A 24148-nucleotide genomic window follows, 5' to 3' on the forward strand; every position below is an offset into this window, starting at 1 on the left:
TACATTCATTGTCAAAAAGAATATTTCAAGATCTATCCTGAAGTACAATGCTGTCAGTGATAGGATAATAGCCATACTCCTACAAGGAAGACCAGTTAATATGACTATTGTTCAAACATACGCATCAACCACTAAGGCCAAAGATGAAGAAATTGAAGATTTTTACCAACCTCTGCAGTCTGAAATTGATCGAACATGCAATCAGGAGGCATTGATAATTACTGGTGATTAGAATGTGAAACCTGGAAACGAAGAAGAAGGATCGGTCGTTGGAAAATATGGCCTTGGTGATAGAAATGATGCCAGAGATCGCATGATAGAATTTTACAAGACTAACGACTTCTTCATTGCAAATACCTATTTCCAACAACATAAAGGGCAACTATACACGGGGACCTCGCCAGATGGAATACATAGGAATCAAATCAACTACATCTGTGGAAAGAGATGATGGAAAAGCTCAATTTCATCAGTCAAAACAAGGCCACGGGCTCACTGCAGAATTGACCATCAATTGCTCACATGCAAGTTTAAGTCGAAATGGAAGAAAATTAGAACAAGTCGATGAGAGACAAAGTACGACCTTGAGTATAATCCCACCTGAATTTAGAGACCATCTCAAGAATAGACTGGACACACTGAACACTAATGAAATGAAGACCAGACGAGTTATGGAATGACATCAAGGACATCATACATGAAGAAAGCAAGAGGTCATAAAAAAGACAGGAAAGAAAGAAAAGAGCAAAATGGTTGTCAGAAGAGACTCTGAAACTTGCTCTTGAAAGTCGAGTAGCCAAAGCAAATGAAGAAATGATGAAGTAAAAGAGCTGAACAGAAGATTTCAAAGGGTGGTTTGAAAAGACAAAGTATTATAATGACATGTGCAAAGACCTAGAGTTAGAAAACCAAAAGGGAAGAACACGTTTGGCATTTCTCAAGCTGAAAGAACTAAAGAAAAAATTTAAGCCTCGAGCTGCAATTTGGAAGGATTCTATGGGGAAAATATTAAACGATGCAGGAGGCATCAAAACCAGATGGAAGGAGTACACAGAGTCATTGTACCAAAAAGAATTGGTTGAAGTTCAAACATTTCAGGAGGTAGCATATGATCAGGAACCAATGGCACTGAAGGAAGAGGAGCAAGCTGCACTGAAGGCATTGGCAAAAAAAAAAAACAAGGCTCCAGGAATTGATGGAATACCAACTGAGATGTTTCAACAGACCCAGATGCAGCGCTGGAAGTGCTCGCTCGTCTATGCCAAGAAATTCGGAAGATAGCTACCTGGCCAACCGATTAGAAGAGATCCATAGTTATGCCTATTCCAAAGAAAGGTGATCCAGCTGAATGTGGAAATTATCGAACAATATCATTAATATCACACACAAGTAAAATTTTGCTGAAGATCATTCAAAAGCAGTTGCAGCAGTATATCGACAGCGAACTGCCAGAAATTGAAGATGGATTCAAAAGAGGACGTGGAACCAGGGATACCATTGCTGATGTCAGATGGATCCTGGCTGAAAGCAGAGAATACCAGAAAGATGTTTACCTGTGTTTTATTGACTATGCTAAGGCATTCGACTGTGTGGATCATAACAAATTACGGATAACACTGCAAAGAATGGGAATTCCAGAACACTTAATTGTGCTCATGAGGAATCTGTACATAGATCAAGAGGCAGTTGTTCGAACAGAACAAGGGGATACTGCACGGTTTAAAGTCAGGGAAGGTATGCATCAGGGCTGTATCCTTTTACCATACTTATTCAATCTGTATGCTGAAATAATAATCCGAGAAGCTGGACTATATGAAGAAGAATGTGGCATCAGGATTGGAGGAAGACTCATTAACAACCTGGGATATGCAGATGACACAACCTTGCCTGCTGAAAGCAAAGAGGACTTGAAGCACTTACTGATGAAGATCAAAGACCACAGCCTTCAATATGGATTACACCTCAACATAAAGAAAACAAAAATCTTCACAACTGGACCAGTAAGCAACATCATGATAAACAGAAAAAAATAGTGAAATTGTCAAGGATTTCATTTTACTTGGATTCACAATCAACACCCATGGAAGCAGCAGTCAAGAAATCAAAAGACGCATTACATTGGGCAAATCTGCTCCAAAAGACCTCTTTAAGCATTAAACAGCAAAGATGTCAGCTTGAAGACTAAGGTGCGCCTGACCTAAGCCATGGTGTTTTCAATCACCTCATGTGCATGTGAAAGCTGGACAATCAATAAGGAAGACCAAAGAAGAATTGATGCCTTTGAACTGGTGTTGGCAAAGAATATTGAATATACCATGGACTGCCAAAAGAATGAACAAATCCATCTTGGAAGAAGGACAGCCAGAATGCTCCTTAGAAGCAAGGATGGCGAGACTTCATCTTGCATACTTTGGACATGTTATCAGGAGGGATCAGTCCCTGGGGAAGGACATCATGCTTGATAAAGTAGAGGGACATTGAAAAAAAGGAAGACCCTCAAGGAGATGGATTGACACAGTGCAGCAACAATGGTCTCAAGCATAGTAACGATTGTAAGGATGGTACAGGACCAGGCAGTGTTTCATTCTGTTGCATACAGGGTCGCTATGAGTCGGATCCAACTCAAAGGCACCTAACAATAACGTAAAACAAACATTAACACACGTAGTTCAACCATGTATATAAGACTAAATGGGCATACCAGCCTGGGGGCAAGGACAAGATGGCAGGAGGGGACAGGAAAGCTGGACGAATGGAAATGGGGAACCCAAGGTCGAAAAGGGGAGTGTTGACACATCACAAGGTTGGCAACCAATGTCAAGAAACAATACGTGTATTAATTGTTTAGCGAGAAACTAATTTGCTCTGTAAACCTTCACATAAAACACAATTAAAAAAAAAAAAAGACTTCAGAGTTTGGAGAGCAGGGAACTCACTAAGGCTTGAAGCAGTGAAGGAAGACTTCGTAGGAGAGGTGGACTTGGGCTGGGCCTTGAAGTGTGGGCAGGTAGGGAGAGGTGAAGGGCACAGTTATGAGTGAAAGCAACACTGACTCCAGAACAGCAGGCTCTCCCTTCGCTCTTCACCCATCTCTTCAAGCCTGCACAGCCAAGGAGCATTACGCTCTGAGGAGAGGCTGCCCAGGCTGAGGGGAAGCCTTCTGAAGGCAGCGACTACACTTCACGCAGCTCAGCCTCCACTCACTCACAGGGCAGGGCTTAGCCAATGCCCAGGAACGTTTGTGGAATGCAACAGTCATTCTCTAAACTAGTTTATGAAAACATCAGAGTTTATAATCAAGAAAAACTGATTCATTTGTTCCTTTTTCTGTTTTCCTCTGTGTCACAGAAACAAAACATCAGTTGACATTCTACACGAGGTTTCTGAAAAAAATAATAAGTTACAGCAGATAAGAATGCAGCTGCTTAGACCAGGGGAAAGTGAGAGGGCCCCAGAGCAGGGCTTCTCTGGCCCGTGTGGGAAGGGGGCACAGGGAGAGGGGCCTACCCAGGCACAAGTGGACTCTGTGACCCACCTGGCTTCTCACAGCCCATCCCCATTATTTACGTGACGGATAAAACTACTGCTTCCCTTCCTACACCTAAAAACAATGACAACAACCTAGAAATCAGGAAGGTTGGGCCTGGGATGTCGGGGAGGCCCCTGTGGTAGCCTCTCCCAGTTTCCTGGAACCCTGCCTTAAACTGAGGACTAGAGAACAGAGACAGGCCACAGGGCAGGGAACAGATGGTGACCACAGGGATGACACTGTGTCCCCAGAGAGAACGTCCAGGAATGAAAGTTGCTGCCATCAAGAGGTCACAACGGGGCCATGAAGGGTCAGCCACCCGAGCTGGGGAAGCCCCACAGCTCACACGCCCTCCAGCCCTTTCTCTTCTTTCTCTGGGTCCATCTCCTGCACCCCAAACTGGCATATTCAGGGTCTCAGGCAGCTCTTACCCAAGGTGGAGCAGAGCCCTCATAAGCAGGGGCAGGAAAGCGGCACCATCTAAAGCAAAGAAACCATGTCACGGCAGGTTCTGTCAAGGAAAGGGGGTGGAGGGCAAGGGCCTTTGGCCTGGAGATGGGGCAGCCTGGGTGGTGCAAATGGTTAACATGCTCGGCTGCTAACCAAAAGGTCAGAAGTTCTAGCCCACCTAGTAGCACCTTGGAAGAAAGGCCTGGCAATCTACTTTACAAAAAGCAGCCATTGAAAACCCTATGAAGCACAGTTCTACTCTGACACACACAGGGGGCACCATGCGTTGGAAGAGATTCCATGACAACTGGGGTTTTTTTGGGGAGTGGCAGCCTCAAGACTGCATGCTGGGAGGTTTGTGACACTGCCTGGGTGGTGAAAGAAGGGGCGAGCTCATCGTCGTGGCCCCAGGGAGTGCTTCCAATCACATCCATGACAGCCACATAGAAGCACTCTTTTTTTAATAGATTTGAAGTGTCCAGCATTGCACAGGCCATCGTTTATTTCTAACCTCTGTAACTGCCCAACGTATTAAGTGGAGTTATTCCCATTTTTAGATGAAGAAGCAGAGACTTAGAAGGTTAAAAACAATAACTCAAGGTCACACAGCAAATAAGTGTTGGAGCTTGGATGAGAACCTTGGTCCACTTGACTTGAAAGCCCAGCAAGCTCTTCCCAGTGCATCCTGATTCCCCTTCTGATGGCAGACGAGCTCCAGACAGGGAGACTCTGGCTCCGCTGCTACCCACACAGGGGCGCAGGAGCACGCAGGAGGGCCAAAGACCCTGACAGACAAATAGAATTCTGGAGCAGAGAGACCAGCTGGCCAAACACAGATTTTAAGAGAAGTCCTCTACAAGAAAATGGTCATTTCCCTATAATTAAAGAAACTCTTCAGGCAGACACATTTGCCAGGATCAGGTTCTTCCTTGATTCTTAAATGTTTTTTTCTCAGGAGGATGCTCTCACTTCTAGGAGTAAATTCTAGAGACTCACCAGGGTCTCCGGCATTTCCAAAGTATAGTAAGTCAACAGTGAAGAGGTTCATGCTCGGAGCAGGAAGTTTGGGACAAAGGAAGACTGGAATAACAAAATAAAATAAAAAGTGGAGGCAAGGAGGTGGGCAGGCAGAGGTGGCAGTGGGGACAGCAGCCCCTACACTCAGGGCTCTTTCTAGGACCACCCCACACTCTCACATGACCTTTCCGCACAGACAAAGAGAAGCCATCCGGTCAGTCAGTCGTTCCTTGTCACTGAAAGCCACCACGTGCTATGTTTGTTCCTGGTCTTTCCACGTCATCCAATTCCTACTGATACTGCAGGAACAGCCTGAAGGCCTCCTTCCCTGACCTGAGGGCCTGGTCAGAAGTCATGGCTTCCTGTTCAGTGTTCCCCGCACCCTTGTCTGCCTCTGATGGCTGCTCCCTGTGTACCTGGGTCACCGCCCTGGTGACAGAGAGCACTCCTTGAGGACAGGAATGTGCTGGGGAGGCAGAGCTCAGGGACATCGGGTGTGTCCTGAAAAGACCCAGTTCCTTCATCTGGTACGGCCCTAAACCAAACCAAACCCACTGCGAGGGAGTTGATTCCGACTCATGGCAACCCCATGAGTTACATGTGTTACAGAGTAGGACTGCTTCATAGAGTTTTTTGGGCTGTAATCTTTATGGAAGCACTTTGCCAGGCCTTTCTTCCGAGGAGCTGCTGGGTGGGTTCAAACCACCAACCTTTACGTTAGCAGCGGATTGCAAACCACCCGTGCCACCCAGGTTCCCCAGCGGAGCCCTACCCTTGCCTTAATAAGCCCCTCAATAAACCTGAGTACCCTTCCTGCCCTTTAGGGAATGTCGGGAGTGAATCGAGAAAGGTCAAATACAGCCCAATTTCAGAGGCTTTAATATTATTACAATTCCTCATTGGTAAAGTACCCTTCAGCGAAGGGTTACTAGAAGTTGCTAACACTTGTTTCAAGAGGGACTTCACCAAATGAGGTCACCAGGCTAGGAGGAAGAGAGGCAGCCACCGCGGCATGAAGCAGCCCCTGGACATCCACTTGAAACAACTGCCTCAGTGGTCACCTTTCAGGCTGAGGACACACCCTTCCATTCTGGGAGGCCGACAGCACCCCCTGCAGGCTGCACGGCCATGCGGGCACCCGTCCAGACGGCTATCATGTTAGGCAATTATGAAATAAGATGCCAAGTTGTAAGTGTCACCGCTGAAAAGAGGAGCAATGCTTACCAGGAATGCTGAAATTCATTAGGATGAGGCTTTTTTAAAGGGACCTGTTCCTCTGGCAGCTGATCCTGATGTAGCCATCTCTGTGTGGGAACTATATCTAGAAGGCTGAAAGCACGGTCTAAGAGGCAGACAGATGGAAGGGACAACCACAGGGATGGCCCAGAGAAGATGCTGGCTGGAGGACAGTGTAAATGATAGCACTAAGACCACTGAAATTTCAGGAATAAATGAATGACTTGTCAGTTAAGCTAAGTGGTAAAGCTAGTCCCAAAACCCAGTCTTCTGACCCGCTAGCTAATGCTCTTGTGTGAATTAGCTCCCCCTCTGCAAACGGCTAAGCACTCGACTACTGACCGATAGATTGGCGGTTAGAATCCACCCAGAGGCACCTCGGAAGAAAGGTCTGGCAATCTACTTCTGAAAGATCACAGCTACTGAAAACCCTATGGAGCACAGTTCTACTCTGAAACACGTGGGGTTGCCATAAGTCAGAATTGACTTGACGGCAACTGGTAACTCGTCCCACCCTCCACCCTAGGGAGCAGAAAACATTGTATCATGGCCCAAAGGGTCTTGCACAGGACTAGGCAGGCACCCAACACAACCAGCTGATGGAGTATCTGCTTGTTGTTGTCATTGTTGCTGTTGGTTGCCATCAAGGCGATCCCAACTGATGTTGTTGTTGTTAGGTGCCATTGAGTCAGTTCCGACTCGTAACGACCCTGTGTACAACAGAACGAAACACTGCCCAGTCCTGCACCATCCTCAAAATCGTTGCTCTGCTTGACCCCATTGTTGCAGCCACTGTGTCAATCCATCTCGTTGAAGGTCTTCCTCTTTTTCTCTGACCCTTCTGCCTTGCTAAGCATGACGTCCTTCTCCAGGGACTGGTCCCTCCTGATAACATGTCCAAAGTACATGAGACAAAGTCTTGCCATCCTGGATTCTAAGGAGAATTCTGGCTGTACTTGTTCCAAGACAGATTTGTTCATTCTTCGGGCAGTCCATGGTATATTTAATATTCTTCGCTAACACCGTAATTTAAATGCATCAATTCTTCTTTAGTCTTCCTTATTCATTGTCCAGCTTTCGCATGCATATGAGGTGACTGAAAATACCATGGTTTGGGTTAGGCACACCTTAGTCATCAAAGTGACTCATAATATATATGAGTCTCATAAAAATATAAACCTGAAGATTAATGAGTAGTAGTCAAAGAAAAGACATGAGACCTCCGTAATTCATCCACACACATTATAGCCAGCTTTTGGGAAAGAGAACATTACTCTCCATTTTTTCACATTAACATCAGGCAAGGACTTTAAAAAACAAAACCAAACAGGTCCTTAAGTTCATCTAAGAACATACCTTGAGCCGCGCTAAATTCGTAGGAACCAGACTTAACATTCAGGACATGGAGTCACTGTGGAGACACAAGCTCAGGGCCTAGTGTGAGACCTACAGCGACCAGTAGTAAAATACTCACTGTCCACCCCACTGCCCTGCCCTCCTCTGTTCTATTAGACCTGCTCCTTCCTGGAAAAGTGTTTGCTGCTGCTTCCAATTGGCTGAGCCTTCCAACTAGCCCTTTGTACTTATAAATCTTCTCAAGTATTCGTTTAAATCACAAAAGCAAGAATTAGAGTATCAATGTGCATGTGGCCTATGTCATTTTCTCAGGTGCAGAGAAGCACGCCTATGTGTTAGGAAGAGTCTTGTGTGGGCCCCTAGTGTGTGAGGAACACACTTGTGCTGAGTGTCCTGCCTGCTGCAGGCTGACCAGGCCTCCTGGTAGATGAGAGAACCTAGAAGAGCTCCAGCATGGCCACCTCATGGGTCAGCAGATATAGTTTTAAACACTGGTTTCCATGGGAGATAACAGTTTGGCAAGAGATTGGGCAGGCCGACCTGGGCTAATTGAGGAAATGGAAGAATTGCTGCCTCCAGGGCACAGAGGGTGGTTCAGGGGCCCTGGATGAAGCCCCCAAGCACAGGAATGGTGACTGTTTGGCCATAAGACAGGAGCCACAGAACTATGGCAACCCAAAGTGGGGAAAGATGCTACAGATCTGGGTGGACTTTCTGGTCTGAGAACTTACTTCCCCTTGAACTTCAGCTCCAGGGGTAGAGTCAGAAATACGGCACTATCGTCACCAGGGGGTATATCTGCTCACCCGCATCCTCTCACACCCCAGTTTCAGGCTAAAGAGATGGTGCCCCCACGGCTCTAACAAGTTGGAGGTGAAGGACACGATCTAGAGTGCTGGCTAAAGATGTAGCTTTCAAGACCCTCAAGACCCCTCGACCACCTTCACCGTCACAGCCCTGGACAGCACTGAGGAGGACTGGGAGAGGAGAGGGCTGCCCAGATGATTGTTCTCAGGGTTAAGGAGGCCTACATTGACTGCCAGGTGTCTGAGGCCCTGAGTGCTGACCCTAGTGGGCAGTAGGGTCTGTACTTCTGCACAGGTGCACTACAGAAGGCAATATTCACGACCTTAGAACCAGCTGGGAGATCCCCACATCAACACTCCCCTCACAAATCAACACACCCCTGTGGAAACAGGCTTGGGACAACTCATCATCAGCTCTCAATTAAACCAGCCACAAGACATGTCATCTGACCATGGATGGAATTACAACCCAGAGTGAGTAATTAATTATACCCAAAAACAAACAGCAAAAGATTAAAAAAAAAAAAAATCCCAGAAGACAAACAAAAAAGTCTCCTTTCCTCTCCCCTCCCCGCCTCCCATCCCCAGAAACAATTCCTGACAGACACACGCAAAAAATCTTAACACACACACACACAAAATGCCAACAAAACAGAAACAGAGCAGGAAATTATGAAAAGACATGCTTAGGGAAGCACTGAGTCTCCATCCTGGGAAACAAAACAGGCCTTCTCGGAGGGGCAGATTAATATGTTAGCGCCTTCTCTCCCTTTCTGTTTTGAAATCACTTCAGAGCTTCCCAGAGATAAACATTTACAACACATCAGAGGGCTTTCACCTCAGTAAATCAGCCCAAGCTTTCCACTAACCAGGAGAGGGTTCGGGGAGAAGGGGAAATTAGGACAATGCCGAGCTGTGTGACTCGGACGTCATGAGGCTGAGGACCTCGGAAGCAGCTGCTGGGAAAGACAGCTCATGTTCTCATTGCTGGCTTTGAAATACTGTGGCAATTTGCCACCTGCTTCACCATAAACTCTGGCACTCTTTACTCGCTTCTCAGCAGCCCCTCTGGCCTGCAGAAGCTAAACGGCAAGTGAAAAGAAGTAGAGACTTCTCTAACGGTGAGAGGCTCCGAGCCAAAGTTGTTTTGAGGCCTACAGGATGGTGCCACACCAGCCACACCAGACTGGCTTCTCCCGTTGGTGGGTGGGAGCTGGAGTGGCTCTCAGGCCGTGATGGAGAGCCACCATCACGTGCACACGCCCAGCTGTGCCCATAAGGGGATCCACAGCTGGAATTGACTGGTTGGAAGTGCCATGGTTCTCACATCCTACAAGAAAAAACTTGGCTCACTTCCGGGCTGGGCTTCACGTCTTCTACATTCCCTTAGCAGTGAGGCCTAGCTGCAGGACTGCTGACTGGCTATGGGAAGAGCTGCTGCAAAGGAACATATAGAATGTGCCAAGAGTCCAAGCCTTTGGACATGGACTCTGGGGTTCCTCCAGACTCACCAGACAAACACTCCATCTCCAGGAGAGGAGGGAGAGCATGTCTGTGTGCCAGGCCTATACTGAGGGCTTTGCATTTATTGACTCAGCTGATGAGCCTCACTGCGGATGTGCAAGGTGGATATTGTTGTTGTTAGGTGCCGTCAAGTCACTTTCAATTCATAGCGAATGTAAGTACAACAGAACAAAACACTGCCCAGTCCTACGCCACTCACAATCATTGCTAAGTTTGAGCCCATTGTTGCAGCCATGGTGTCAATCCATTTCGTTGAGGGTCTTCCTCTTTTTCACTGACCCTCTACTTTACCAACATGATGTCCTTCTCCAGGGACTGGTCCCTTGTGATAACACATCAAAGTACATGAGATGAAGTCTTGCTATCTGCACTTCTAAGGAGCATTCTGACTGTACTTCTTCCAAGAGAGATTTGTTCATTCTTCTGGCAGCTCATGGTATACACAATATTCTTCGGCAACACCATAATTCAAAGGCATCAATTCTTCTTCAGTCTTCCTCATTTGTTGTCCAGATTTCAAATGCATATGAGGTAATTGAAAATACTAAGGCCCACTTTAGTCCTCGAAGTGACATCTTTGCTTTTTAACACTTGAAAGAGGTCTTTTGCAGCAGATTTGCCCGATGTAATATGTCGTTGGAATTTCTTGACTGCTGCTTCCATGGGCATTGATTGTGGATCCAAGTAAAATGAAATCTTTGACAATTTAATCTTTTCTCCATTTATCATGATGTTGCTTATCAGTCCAGTTGTGAGGTTTTGTTTTCTTTATGTTGAGGTGTAATCCATACTGAAGGCTATGGTCTTTGATCTTCATGAGTAAGGGCTTCAAGTCCTCTTCGCTTTCAGCAAGCAAGGCTGTTTCATCTGCATAACACAGGTTGTTAATGGGTCTTCCACAAATCCTGATGCCATGTTCCTCTTCACATAGTCCAGCTTCTTGGGTTATTTGCTCAACATACAGATTGAATAAGAATGGTGTAAGGGTACAACCCTGATGCACATCTTTACTGATTTTAAACCACACAGTATCCCCTTGTTCTGTTCAAACGATTGCCTCTTTGTCTATGTACCCGTTCCACATGAGAAAAATTAAGTGTTCTGGAATCCCCATTCTTCTCAAAGTTATCCATAATTTGTTATGATCCACATATTCGAATGCCTTTGCATAGTCAATAAAACACAGGCAGACATCCTTCTGGTATTCTCTGTTTTCAGCCAAGATCCATCTGACATCAGCAATGATATCTCTCATACTATGTTCTATTCTGAATCCAGTTTGAATTTCTGTCAGTTTCCTGTCAATGTACTGCTACAACCATTTTTTAATTATCTTCAGCAAAATTTTACTTGCATGTGATATTAATGATATTGTTTGATAATTTCCACATTCTGTTGGATCACCTTTCTTTGGAATGGGCACATATATAGATCTCTTCTAGTCGGTTGGCCAAGTGGCTGTCTTCCAAATTTCTTGGCATAGACAAGTGAGTGCTTCCAGTCTAATGTTTTAGGCTGGGTTCTCTACAGAAGCAAAATCAGGGAAGTGTATATACAGAGAGAGCAAGACAGAGATTTATCTCAAGGAAATGGCTCACACGGTTGTAGAAGCTGGAAAATCCCAAGTCCATGTGTCAGGTGTCAGGATGGCAGCTTCTCCCAACTCATGTAGCCGCAAGAACTGATGAACCAAGATCGGCGGGTCAGACGGCAGGCTGCTGGCTCACAGGCTGGGAAGGCGAACTAATCCCAAGATTGGCAGGCAATATACAAGGCCACTGGCTCAAGTCCCAAGAACCAGAGGTCAGATGATGATGAGCCAGATGCAGGATCCAGATCAAGCAAAAGCCAGCAAGCTTTGCCAGAACATCCATATATATTAGATGCAGGTCACATCCCCAAGGAAACTCCCCTACGACTGATTGAGTGATCACATCAGATCACATCATGGAGGATGACTACATCATTACATAACTGCCAGATTACATCATTACATAACTGCCAAACCATTGAGAATCATGGCCCATCCAAGTTGACGTACAACCTTAACCATCACAGTCCAACCCTTGTCAACTTGGCACCTGTACGTATCTCCTTAAACCATACACAATCTCTAAATAAAAACAATTACAAAGTCATACTTTTGCCTAACATGATACAACTAATATGCATACAACCAAAAATGCACTAGCCCTGTTTACATCTTCTATTTTATAAGTAAAGAAAACAAAAATATTTGATGCACACATACAAGGAAGAAATACTCATAATAATTATAGCCCTTGTTTCTGCAGCTGGTCACATGGTTGTAACTGGTATTTAGAACTATCTTCTTCCACCACCCATTCTGAATTCCCTTTGCCCTCAGCACGCACCTCAGCTGGTCATGGTTCTTTGCGTGCTGGGGTGGATATTCGTACCTCCCATTTTCAGATGGTAGCCCTGGTGGCACAATGGTTAAGAGCTCAGCTGCTAACCAAAAGGTCAGCAGTCTGAATCCTCCAGCCACTCCTTGGAAACCCTAAGGGACAGTTCTACTCTGGTACTATAGGGTCACTATGAGTCGGTACCGATTTGACGGCAACAGTTTTTTGTTTTTTTAATTTTCAAATGAGGCTCACAGAGTTTTGGCAACTTGTGTAAGACAACACAGCAAGTAAGTGTTGGAACTGAAGACAAATGCAGATCTGCTTCCCTCAATAGCTTGTTTGATCAATCACAAGTTTCTGAGACAGCTCTGATGTCCCTTTTTTAAGCCTATTATCTTTACAATGGAGCCCTGGTGGCACAGAGGTTAAGAGCTTAGGCTGCTAACCAAAAGGTCGGCAGTTCGAATCCACCAACCGCTCCTTGGAAGCCCTACGGGGAAGTTCTACTCTGTCTTATAAGGTTGCTATGAGTTGGAACAGACTCGATGGCAACGGGTTTGGTTTTTTGGTTTTAGCTTTACAATAGGGAGCCCTGGCTGCACAGTGGCTATAGCACTCCACTGCTAACTGAAAGGTCAGCAGTTCAAACCCACCTGCTGCTCTGTGGGACAAAGACGTGGCAGTCTGCTTTTGTAAAGATTACAGACTTGGAAACCCTGTGGGGCAGTTCTACTCTGTCCTATAGGGTTGTTATGAGTCAGAATCGACTTGATGGCAATAGGTTTACAGGTTATCTTTATAATTAGTCCCTGGTTAATGCCTGGCTGCTAACTGAAAGACTGGAGGTTTGAATCCACCCAGAAGCTCCTTGGAAGAAAGGCCTTGAGATCTACTGCCAAAAAATCAGCCATTGAAAACCCTATGAAGCACAGTTCTAGTCTGACAGATATGTGTCACCATGAGTTAGAGTCGACTTGATGGCAACTGGAAAAATCTTTACAGTAAAAACAAGAAATGCCTCTACATCAAGAGTGAAAATACAGCTCCATCCAGGTCATCTCGATACATTAACTGGGACTTCTTTGGGCAAGCCACCTTCCTTAAGACCCTCACCCCCAAGGAGCTTGCAGACTATCGGGGTTTTCTTTCACTAAGCAGAGACCAATGGAGAAACTTCTGGAAAAAGGGTTTAACCTCAACAAAAGTAAGTTGCAAATAAGTTTTTAATGACAACAGCCAACATGTATAAACACATTATATTCATTTAACCATCAAAACGTTTTATGAGGTTAATATTATTATTTCTATTTGACAGATGAAGAAATCAAGAAGTATGATAATCAAGATCACACAGCTGATAACTGGCAGAGCTGGACTCTAAAGCCTCATGCCCTTTCTTTTCACCCCACGCTACCCTGCCTTCTGGGCCCCAAGATGGCCAGGATACAACTAGCCCTCAGTTCTACAGGCTCTGCTTAGCCCGGAAGTCCTGACTGTCCCCTGTGCTAATCTATGTTTTCCACAGTAGCAGCTGCCCCCACCTCTGAGGGAGGAGGGGAACGGAAGGGAAACGGAGCTCATAAGAGTGATTTATGCAACCTGTTAGCAGCTCTGGTAAAAGGTTTGGGTCAGGGGGTTGAAATTAATGACCACAGTCAGTTTTACATATTAGCTATAAAATAATTTCTTCCTCCTAGCCCTACCCACTCCCTCCCAAAATTAAGCATGGAAAACTGAGTTCTGATGTTAGCTATGGCTCAGCCATAACATTTTTTATAACTATCAGTTCCCATTTTGTGGACAAAACAAAACAAATTAGTATGAAAACACACGGTTTTTGCTTCAGCAACTGCGTAACATGGGTCTCCTTCCTCGCCCTTAGCACCTCTGTGACTAGGTATAAATCATATCCTTTAGGACAGGGCAGAATTTATTTGAACCTCTATAATAAGACATATATAAGGGACAATATATAATAAAACAACATATATAGCACCTGGTCTCAATTTTCTTCTCACTTCTTTTGTCAATAGGAAATTATAGCTCATGTACTTCTTTATGCAGTTCAATATGTAGGGGAAATGGAATTTTAGATCTGAAAGGCAGAATATCCCCCTTCTTCCACATCTGTGGTATAGATGTCCGTGGGCCCTGTTGTCTTCTCCAAGACTTGTATCTCTCCTCGTGTCTGCTATCGACTATTTTTTGTCTCCAAAAGCTTAAGCCAACATTTCCATCCTATTTTGGGCGGGACCACATTTTGACTTTGTTCACCAACATTTAAGCTGATGAAGTCCTGGTGGTGCAGCAGTTAAGAGCTTGGCTGCTAACCAAAAGGTCGGCAGTTCGAATCCACCAGCCGCTCCTTGGAAATCCTACGGGGCAGTTCTGCTCTGTCCTATAGGGTTGCTATGAGTCTGAATCGCCTCGACGGCAACAGGTTTTAAGCTGATAACCTGGTCTTTGTTCTTCACCAACAGGCGGTTTTCTAAGATCCTGAGGATGGAAGCTACAGAAAGCTATCTTCTTTGGGCAGAACATACAGGTGTGTTTTGAAAACAATGATACAGCTACCACTGGTCTGCCCAAACTCTCATAGCACAGCTTTTAAAATCCCCCATTTTGAGGTTCTTTACTGGAATTATGGGGGCTCTTGCTTCTAATATCATGTGCACTCTCTCTTTACATCTTTTACCCACTCTCCCTCTTTACGACATTTGAGTCCTCGATACACTTACAGACTCAGTGTGAAATTAGGAAAACTAAGGTTTCCCTTGCTGCCCACAGCTCCCCACCCACGTGCTCTTCCTGGCACGTGCTTCTCCCGTGGGCCCCGCCAACCTGCCAGGGCCTAACGCTGCAGTGCTGCCCCTCCATATGACAAGGACAGTAACAGGACTAATTCTTTATACTTTTACTGCACTTCACAGTGTTCAAAGTGCATTCCAAGCTCATAAAACTCCTTCCCATGCTTTAGCTCATTTAATCCTTAAAACAACCCTAGTGGGTAGATGCATCCGTGTGGATTAGGGTCAGGTGCATATAACGGAAGACCTATTTACACACACATGAGATCATAGCTAAGCTGTGCAGGCATGGTATAGCTGCTCCATGAAGTTATCAAGGGTCCAGTCCAGATTCCTTCACCCTTCTGCTCTGCTATCCTAGATCTGGTTTCCATCCTCAAGGTTGCCTCATGGTGCAAGACACCTACTGGGGCTCCAGCCAACTTGTCTATGTTCCAGACAACAGAAAAGAAGAAGGGGAAAGGACATCCTTCTTCCCCCACAATGAGTCAGACCTTTTAAGCAACCTTCCTGGTAGTCCTTAACACCTTTTTCTTTTATCTTACTTGCCAGAATATAGTCACGTGGCCATGCCTAGCTGCAAGGGAGGCTATGAAATACATTCTTTTACTGGGCATAATGTTACCCAAAACAAATGGGATTCACTTATAAATGAAAAGGGAGAAAATGAATATAGGGCAGCAATTAGCAGTCCCTTCCACAGCAGGCAAGTATTATTCCACCCACTCTACAGATGAAGAAATAGAGACCCAAAGAGACTACATTTGCAAAGGTCACATGGTCAATAAAGGCAAAGTAAAAACTAAATCCGTGCCATCTGACTCACATCTAGATCTCTTTTCCTTGTTCACAGAGTCCCCTCGCTGCAATAGAGCTGCTGGTGTGGTTCTGCCCAGACTTGTCTGCTTCCCTTCCAGACCTCTGCTCAGCCCTTACTTCTTCCAAGTTGGCCAGGATCTGTGCCTGCTGACCCTGAGCTGCCTTTCTGAAGGACTTCCTGTCCTTCATCACTGCCTCACACTTCACTCCCTCCCTGGCTTCCCACATTCATGTCCCACTTATGCCTCTTGGAACCCAGCATAGTCACTTGTAAGGGAATGAAACCAGAGATGATCTGACTCCAGAGAACTGGAGGACCGTCAGAGTAGCAACACAAAAAACAAAACAAAACAAAACAAAACCTGTTGTCATCGAGTCAATTCTGACTCATAGCGACCCTACAGAACAGAGTAGAACTGCCCCCATAGGGTTTCCAAGGAGCAACTGGTGGATTCGAACTGCTGACCTTTTGGTTAGTAGCCATGCCCTTAACCACTGCGCCACCAGGGCCCAGAGTAGGAACACAACCCCAAAACTGTTTCTGTAATGCCCATGGGAGTTTTGTGAGCTGGATACCTCACTTGGGGGTAACTTACACAAACATCTTTTACATCTGCTGAAATTGTTCCTGGTGGCAAAACTTTTGTGTAGCCACCACTTTGTTCCATTCTGATGGTGAAAACCTATTGCACATCAGCAAATGTGTGCTAGATGTGGATTCACCGATGGGTCTCTGACTACGGTGCCTAAGCAAGCACAGACAGTTTTGCTTTCAATGTTCGAGCCCCTCGGCTCCCTCTTGCACTTCAGCGGCAAGGTTGCTGTATTTTGGCAACAGCTCTTCCCAGTGGGCACAATGAATCCACCACTCTTTCCTGGGGTTGAACTGTCTGAGCTCCTTTCACCAGCAGACTCATCCTTCTCTAAAGGGGATTGTCTTAAGTCATCTAGTGCTGCTATAACAGAAATACTACAAGTGGACGGCTTTAACAAAGAAAAATTTATTCTCTCACAGTCTAGTAGGCTACAAGTCCAAATTCAGGGCGTCAGCTCCAGGGGAAGGAATTCAATGTCGGCTCTGGAGGAAGGTCCTTGTGATGCATCGGTCTTCCCTTGGTCTAGGAGCGTCTCAGCACAGGAACGTCAGGTCCAAAGGATGCACTCTGCTCCCAGCACTGCTTTCTTGGTGGTATGACTTCCCCCACTCTCTACTTTCTTCCCTTTCCTTTTATTTTATCTCTTGTATGATAAAAGGTGGTGTAGGCCATTGGATCAGGGATGTGACCTGGGTAAGGGTGTTACAATCCCACCCTAATCCTCTTTAACATAAAATTATAATCACAAAATGGAGGACAACTACACAATACTGGGAATCATGGCCCAGTCAAATTGATACACACATTTTTGCGGGGGCATAATTCAATCCATGACAGGGGTCTTGCAGCCTACCAGTACCCTCAGACTCAAGGCCACAGGGTCTCCTCAGCCTCCACACTAGCTGAGTACAGCAGGAACCTACATCCAAGCGAGAGACTTGTACTAATGAGATCCTGACACAAGAAGGTAAGTGGGATCAGATAGAAAACAGCTAACTTCTCACCAAGGGGGAGAAGCCTGCCCTTAGCCATAGTCCTTGACTTCTCCCTAGGACCATGGAGTTGAGGAAAGAGTGGGCCCACATCTTCCTTGTGCTCAGAAATCCACATAATAGCAACCTTCAAGGAGAAAACCCAGTTTCTCCATTTTATGAACCTAGAAATACTTCTCTGAGATTTACATGTGAAGAACTACTCGTTCCCTTACCTTTGTCAGCAGAAGAAAAATACATATGTGGTTGTAACCTTTTCAATAGCGGCATCTTCCACCTGTGATAATTTGTAAACTAACTTGCCAATGGTCAATTAGCTCTTCAGGTTTCCTGTCTCCCAGGCCAGTGTTCTTGCCAAAATGTCGTGTTATCTTATTAATTTTTATGTTGCATTAAAAAAAAGATCATAAAAAAAATGACAATCTACTTCACGTATGAAATGATGAAGTACTTATACGCCAGATACCAGGGAGGTACTTTTATATATTTTACCTCATTTAATCCTCACAAGTAGGGTTTATTATCCCCATTTTCAGTTTTCTCCCCGAGATACAGACCAAGTTTCACTGCTTTCATCTCCATTTAGGAGGTCAAGAGGAGGCCCTCTGACTAGGGGTCTCATAAGAATTGCATGAGAACATGGAGAAGTCAAGACACTAGCCCTTGGGCTGGAAGTCCAGATTCCAGTTTCCATTCGAAACACAAACCTAGCCTTCCTATGGAGCAGGGGTCTCCAAACTTTTCACCACCAAGAAACCTGCTTTACAATTTTTTCCCGTCACTGATTTACAAGTGAAAAGATTCTGTCTACCACACGGCACTTAAGCACATGGATTCACTTAATTCATTTCTCTACTTAATTAACATTCTCATTTCCTTTATTTAGTTTTTAATTTAATAAAATTCAAGTTATTTATTTCAATTCTAATTGAAGACATAAAACACAATGCTGAGTGGACGTAATGGTAGCTGAAAGCAAAAATAAATAAAAAACAAGTTTTAACCGCTCAACATTTCAGTGTGAGCTTCCCAAAAAACAAGGGCACTGTCTTTCATCACAACAGTACCAACACCAAAACTAGAAAACTAACATTAACACATCACTGCCATTTAATCCACAATCCCATCTGAAAAGTGTCAATTATCCCCAAAACAAAATTTCATGTCCAGGATTGCATTTAGCTGTCATGTCTCTTAATGTCTTCTAAGACCCTATGGCTTCAGAGACCCTGGCTGGGGACCACGGCTTCTAAGCACACTGCAGAGAGCACCCAAATTAGCCCATCATCATCCCTGAGTGTGATTACTAAGGCCTGGTATGGCTACAGAGCCCTGGTGGTGCAGTGGTTAAAGCGATGGTCTGCCAACCAAAAGGTCAGTGGTTCAAAACCACCAGCGGCTCCAAGTGAGAAAGATATGACAGTCGGCCTACGTAGAGATTTACAGCCTTGGAAACCCTATGGGATCTATATGAGTCGGAATCCACTTGATGGCAGTGGGTGGGTATGGCTACATCTACTCTCCTCTCTTCATAATGCCTGAATTTCCTTAGCTAGAAAATGAACAAAATCAAGCACAGTTCAGACACAACTCACAAAAAATGACTGAAGCATTTTTATTAACACGGTCTGTTCCGGGAGCGATCAAGCAGTGAGCACCTGGCTTTCCACGGCTGACCGGCCTGTGGGCGGCTGGCTTTGGTACAGATAGTGGCCCTCTGGCCTGGGCTGCTGGAGACTTTCCAAGAGGGTCACTGAAACCCCCAAGTGCTCAGATGACAGGCCCAAAGCCACAACAGCAACTCCGACGTTTCCTCCTCTTCTGGTTCTGCTGTAGCAGGTAACACCAGAACCTTCCAGTGAGGGAAGAATTTCTTGGCACGGCCTACCATCTGACAGGAGCTAAGCGTACTGTTTTGGTCAACTGTGCAGTATTCCAAAAAGAGAATTTCATTATCAAGAAGGGGAAAACTGCATGGCAGAGGCACTTCTAGCACCTTTTCTTTCCTTTTTTTTTAAAACAAGTAATCCAGTGGGCTCTACTTTGTTTAATGAAATGTGACCTTAGGAATTTTAGGCAAATGTGAGCAGGCAGGACACTGGCTTAGAGTCCTGGCTTACAGGTTCCAATCTTGGGCAAGTCACTTCCTCTCTGGGCATCAATTTTTCCAGGTTGTAAAGACAGGGGGTTTGGAACAGATGGTCTCCAAGACCCATCCCAGGCCTGCTACCTGCGATTCTGAACAGAGGGCAGGCTTTCCGCCTCACTTATGACCCACCTGTTTTCTTCTCAGGACAGTGCAGATATATATCAGGCACAGATATACATATCTCCCCCAGGCCAAGCCAAGGGAGCCATAAAGTCCCTACTGTGTGATATGCACTGTGCCAAGTACATAGGAGATTCATAAATGAATAAGACATTGTTCCTAGCCTCCAAAAATGCAAGTCCAGTAGGATTTTCATTATGTAATCACTGCTGCTGCTGTTTGCCTGTCTTCCTTATCAGCATTACTCTTGATCATTAACTATCACCATACGGAAACTAACCTTTCTCTAGTACCTACTATGTGTGAGACACTCGAATACTTTTCAGCCTCACAATTTCCGTTTTACAAGTGTAGAAAATTAAGGTGTCCGGTAGCCGACCAATTTGCCTAAGGTCATACAGCTGCTAAGTGATAGTGTGGTGGAGGGGGCCGGAGGGGGGGGATTCAAATCAGGCCTGGCTGGCTCTAGAGTCTGGGTTCTTTTGCCTTACCAGGCTGCCGTTTAATAAAATTTGTTTTTAAATTAGCCCGCACACTGTGCCAGTTATCTGCTGCTGCGTTAACAAATGACCCCAAAGCTTAGTGGCTTCAAACAGCAATGTGTTGCTAGTCCTCACGGTTCTATGGGTCAGCCAGGCATAATTGGATGGTTCTCATGTGGAATCTCTCATGTGGATGCAGGAAGATGGTGGCTGGGGCTGGAGTCATGTCAAGGCTCAACCAGGCTAGATGATCAAGATGGCGTACACATATTGCTAGCAGTTGATGCTGGCTGTTGGCAGAGAACTCTGCTGGGCCTGTCAACCAGAGCACTTTCATGTGGGCTTGCTCTGGGGTTTGGGCTTTGCACAGCATGGCAGCTGGGATCCAAGTGGGAGCTGGCCAAGGGCAAGTGTTCCCAGAGACCCAGGTGGAAACTGCAAGGCTTCTTATGACCTAGCCTCAGAACTCATGCGGCATCACTTCCACCATTTCCTGTTTGTCAAAAACAAGTCACAGGGCCAGCCCAAATGCAAGGAAAGGGAACTACACTAAGGTGTGAGTAAATACTGGAGGCATGGCTCATTAGGAGGCCATCTTTGCAGACTAGCTACCACATACTCTCACCTCACAGTGACATTACACATTATTTAAAATTTCTTCTTTACATTTTTCCAAGTTTCCTACTATATATATGTATATATATACTTGTGTAATCATAAAAATATAAATATTTAAAAATATCTAGTAAAAAAACTAAACCAAACCCACTGCCATCGAGTTGATTTTGACTCATAGCAACCCTATAGGACAAAGTAGAACTGTCCCATAGGGTTTCCAAGGCTGTAAATCTTTACAGAAGCAGACTGCCACATCTTTCCCCTGTAGAGCTACTGGCGGGTTTGAACCACCAACCTTTTTGGTTCACAACTGAGCGCTTTAATCACTGCACCACCACGGCCCCTAAAATATCTAATAGTGTATATATAATATTGTAAAATATATAATATTGTCACATATATTATTATACGATTACCAGCATGTCAAATATATGTTCATGTATGTATCTACATATATCTACATAGGAAACTAGAAGAAAATATGCTAAAACTTCATTGTGGTAAAATGTGCAATTATTTTCTTTTTTATCTTTTCAAAACAGACATGTATTGCTTATAAATTAAAACTTTTTTTAAAATCAAAGCTTTGAAGTATTTTATGACAAAAAGTTGGTACTCGTACATGCAAACTAGTACAGACTATTCAAACAACGCATTGCACTGGGCAAATCTGCTGCAAAAGACCTCTTTCAAGTGTTAAAAAGCAAAGATGTTACTGTAAGGACTAAGGTATGCCTGATCCAAGCCATGGTGTTTTCAATTGCTTCATATGTATGTGAAAGCTGCACAATGAATAAGGAAGACAAAAGAAGAATTGACGCCTTTGAATTATGGTGCTGGCGAAGAATATTTCATATACTATGGACTGCCAGAAGACCAAATAAATCTGTCGTGGAAGAAGTATAACCAGAATGATCCTTAGAAGCAAGGATGGTGAGACTTCATCTCACATATTTTGAACATGTTATCAGGAGGGACGAGTCCCTGGAGAAGGACATCATGCTTAGTAAAAGTAGAGGGTCAGAGAAAAAGAAGAAGACCCTCAACGAGATGGACTGACACAGTGGCTACAACAATGGGCTCCAGCATAACAATGATTGTGAGGATGGCGCAGGACTGGGTAGTGTATCATTCTGTTGTACACAGGGTCACTGTGAGTCAGAACTGACTCGAAGGCACCTAACTTAGAACAAAAACAACAGTATGGACTTTAAAATTCATCATACATTTACTTCATTCTTTAGCTCGACCTTCTAATCTTTAGCTTCATTGATTTCAGCTGTTCTATAAGGCGATCATCCCTTGTCTGGGTGATGTAAGAGTATAATTCATGACGAGCATCTCTTATTTTTTCCTTTATTGGCAGGACAGCTTAAACCCACTATTACCGCTGCTTCCCGTTTTGACATACTGAATTCAAACCCCCTTCTGTAACAGCCACCATGATGGCAGACTTTAGTAGGCTTTGACAAACTTGTTTTACTTGAGGTTCCACGTGCTTCATGGTTCGCAAAATAATGTTGTTGTTGTTAGGTGCCGTCGAGTCGATTCTGACTCATAGTGACCTCTGTGACATAGTAAAACTGCTCCATAGGGTTTTCTAGGCTGTAATCTATACAGGAGCAGATCGCCAGGGCTTTCTCCTGCAGAGCTACTGGGTGGGTTTGAACTGCCAACCTTTTGGTTAGCAGCTGAGTGCTTAACCGTTGTACCACCAGGGCTCCATTCGGCCTGCAAATCCTGCACAGGAACGGTCAGTTCAACTGCTACTACTCTCCTAGCGGTGGTTCCGGCTCAGCTCTCCTGGCACCACTGGAAGAGCAGGTCACCCCCGCCCAGAGACCACAGCTACCAACCTCACAGCTCTACTGGACAGAGACACAGCCACCACCAGCAGGTACAAACAACAACATTTGTAAAGGAATTAATTAACCACCTCATAGAAAAATACCCATTTTCAGGCAATGTGTATCAGATTTACATTGATATACATTGGCATTTAAGGCATACTGACATGATCTCAAATTCTTTAGGATTCTTTTTCAAGGCAGCCAGAGCTACCCATTTTTATAACTTTTTCCCTAAGCTAAGTCCAGCTAGAAACTTCTACCTTTGTCCTGCTTCACCACAAGGTGGTTTACTGGGATTCCAAATGCATTTTTCACAGAAAAAGCAAACATTATGCTGGGAGCTACTCTCAACTTTTTTTTTCCCCCCGTCATTTATTTAATTATAGTTGTGCTACATTTTCCCCATTTCCTCTTGCCAAGCACAGCCAAGGCAAATGGCAGGCACTTTGAGTATCTGAGCAGCTTTAAAAAACCCTCAAGTCTACTTGGATGGGTTTTTCTCCCAGAGCCCACTTTGCATTTCCAGAGGCTCCAGGCCTTGAGGAATCCAACCATGAAAGAGCAGCCTCAGAGATACCTGAGGACGTGAGAACACACAGAAGAGTTCAGTCACCTCTGCGGCAAGGTCACATGAGGCAAAGCAATCCCCTTCCTGTCAGGTTTGAATGGCTGTGTACACTTCAGCACGGACAGTGACGGTTGAAAGGGATAAAGTTCCACCACCTAAAAATGCAGACACCATCTAAACCCAACACCAAAAGCAGCCAGGGGGCTTGCCTCTGAGTCACATCCACCAAAGGATGCAGGGTGACACTGGACTGAAAACTCAACCACATCCTTCTGGACTTGAGTATGGAGAGAGCAGAGTACCTAGACAGGGAGATGCCAAAGTTGGGGCTGAGTTCTCCTGGAGACCCCAGCCTCCCCAAAAGTGAGGCCGAGTTCTCCCGGCAACCCCAGCCTCCCCAAAGGATGGACTGAGCTCTCCTGGTGACTCCAGCCTCCCCAAAGGAGGGACTGAGTTGTCCTGGAGACCTCCGCCTCCCCAAAGGAGGCAGTGAGTTCTCCTGGCGACCCCAGCCTCCCCAAAGGAGGGACTGAGTTCTCTTGGCGACTCCAGCCTCCCCAAAGGAGGCAGTGAGTTCTCCTGGCGACTCCAGCCTCCCCAAAGGAGGGTCTGAGTTCTCCTGGTGACTCCAGCCTCCCCAAAGGAGGCAGTGAGTTGTCCGGGTGACCCCAGCCTCCCTAAAGGAGGGACTGAGTTCCCCTGGCAACCCCAGCCTCCCCAAAAGTGAGGTCGAGTTCTCCTGGCGACTCCAGCCTCCCCAAAGGAGGCAGTGAGTTTTCCTGGCGGCCCCAGCCTCCCCAAAGGAGGGACTGAGTTCTCCTGGTGACTCCAGCCTCCCCAAAGGAGGCAGTGAGTTCTCC

The 24148-nt window shown here is 45.3% G+C and overlaps 1 protein-coding gene and 1 pseudogene across 5 annotated transcripts in view; both read right to left on the reverse strand.

Annotated features, from left to right (window-relative positions):
• XXYLT1 (xyloside xylosyltransferase 1) overlaps nucleotides 1–24148 on the reverse strand; it is a 238916-nt gene that overhangs the window by 96301 nt on the left and 118467 nt on the right. The gene's annotated exons all lie outside the window — the stretch shown is intronic.
• Nucleotides 22013–22417, reverse strand: LOC101352353 (mitochondrial import inner membrane translocase subunit TIM14 pseudogene; annotated as a pseudogene).

Source organism: Trichechus manatus, unplaced genomic scaffold, assembly GCF_000243295.1.
Source record: "Trichechus manatus latirostris isolate Lorelei unplaced genomic scaffold, TriManLat1.0 scaffold00026, whole genome shotgun sequence".
NCBI lineage: Eukaryota > Metazoa > Chordata > Mammalia > Sirenia > Trichechidae > Trichechus > Trichechus manatus.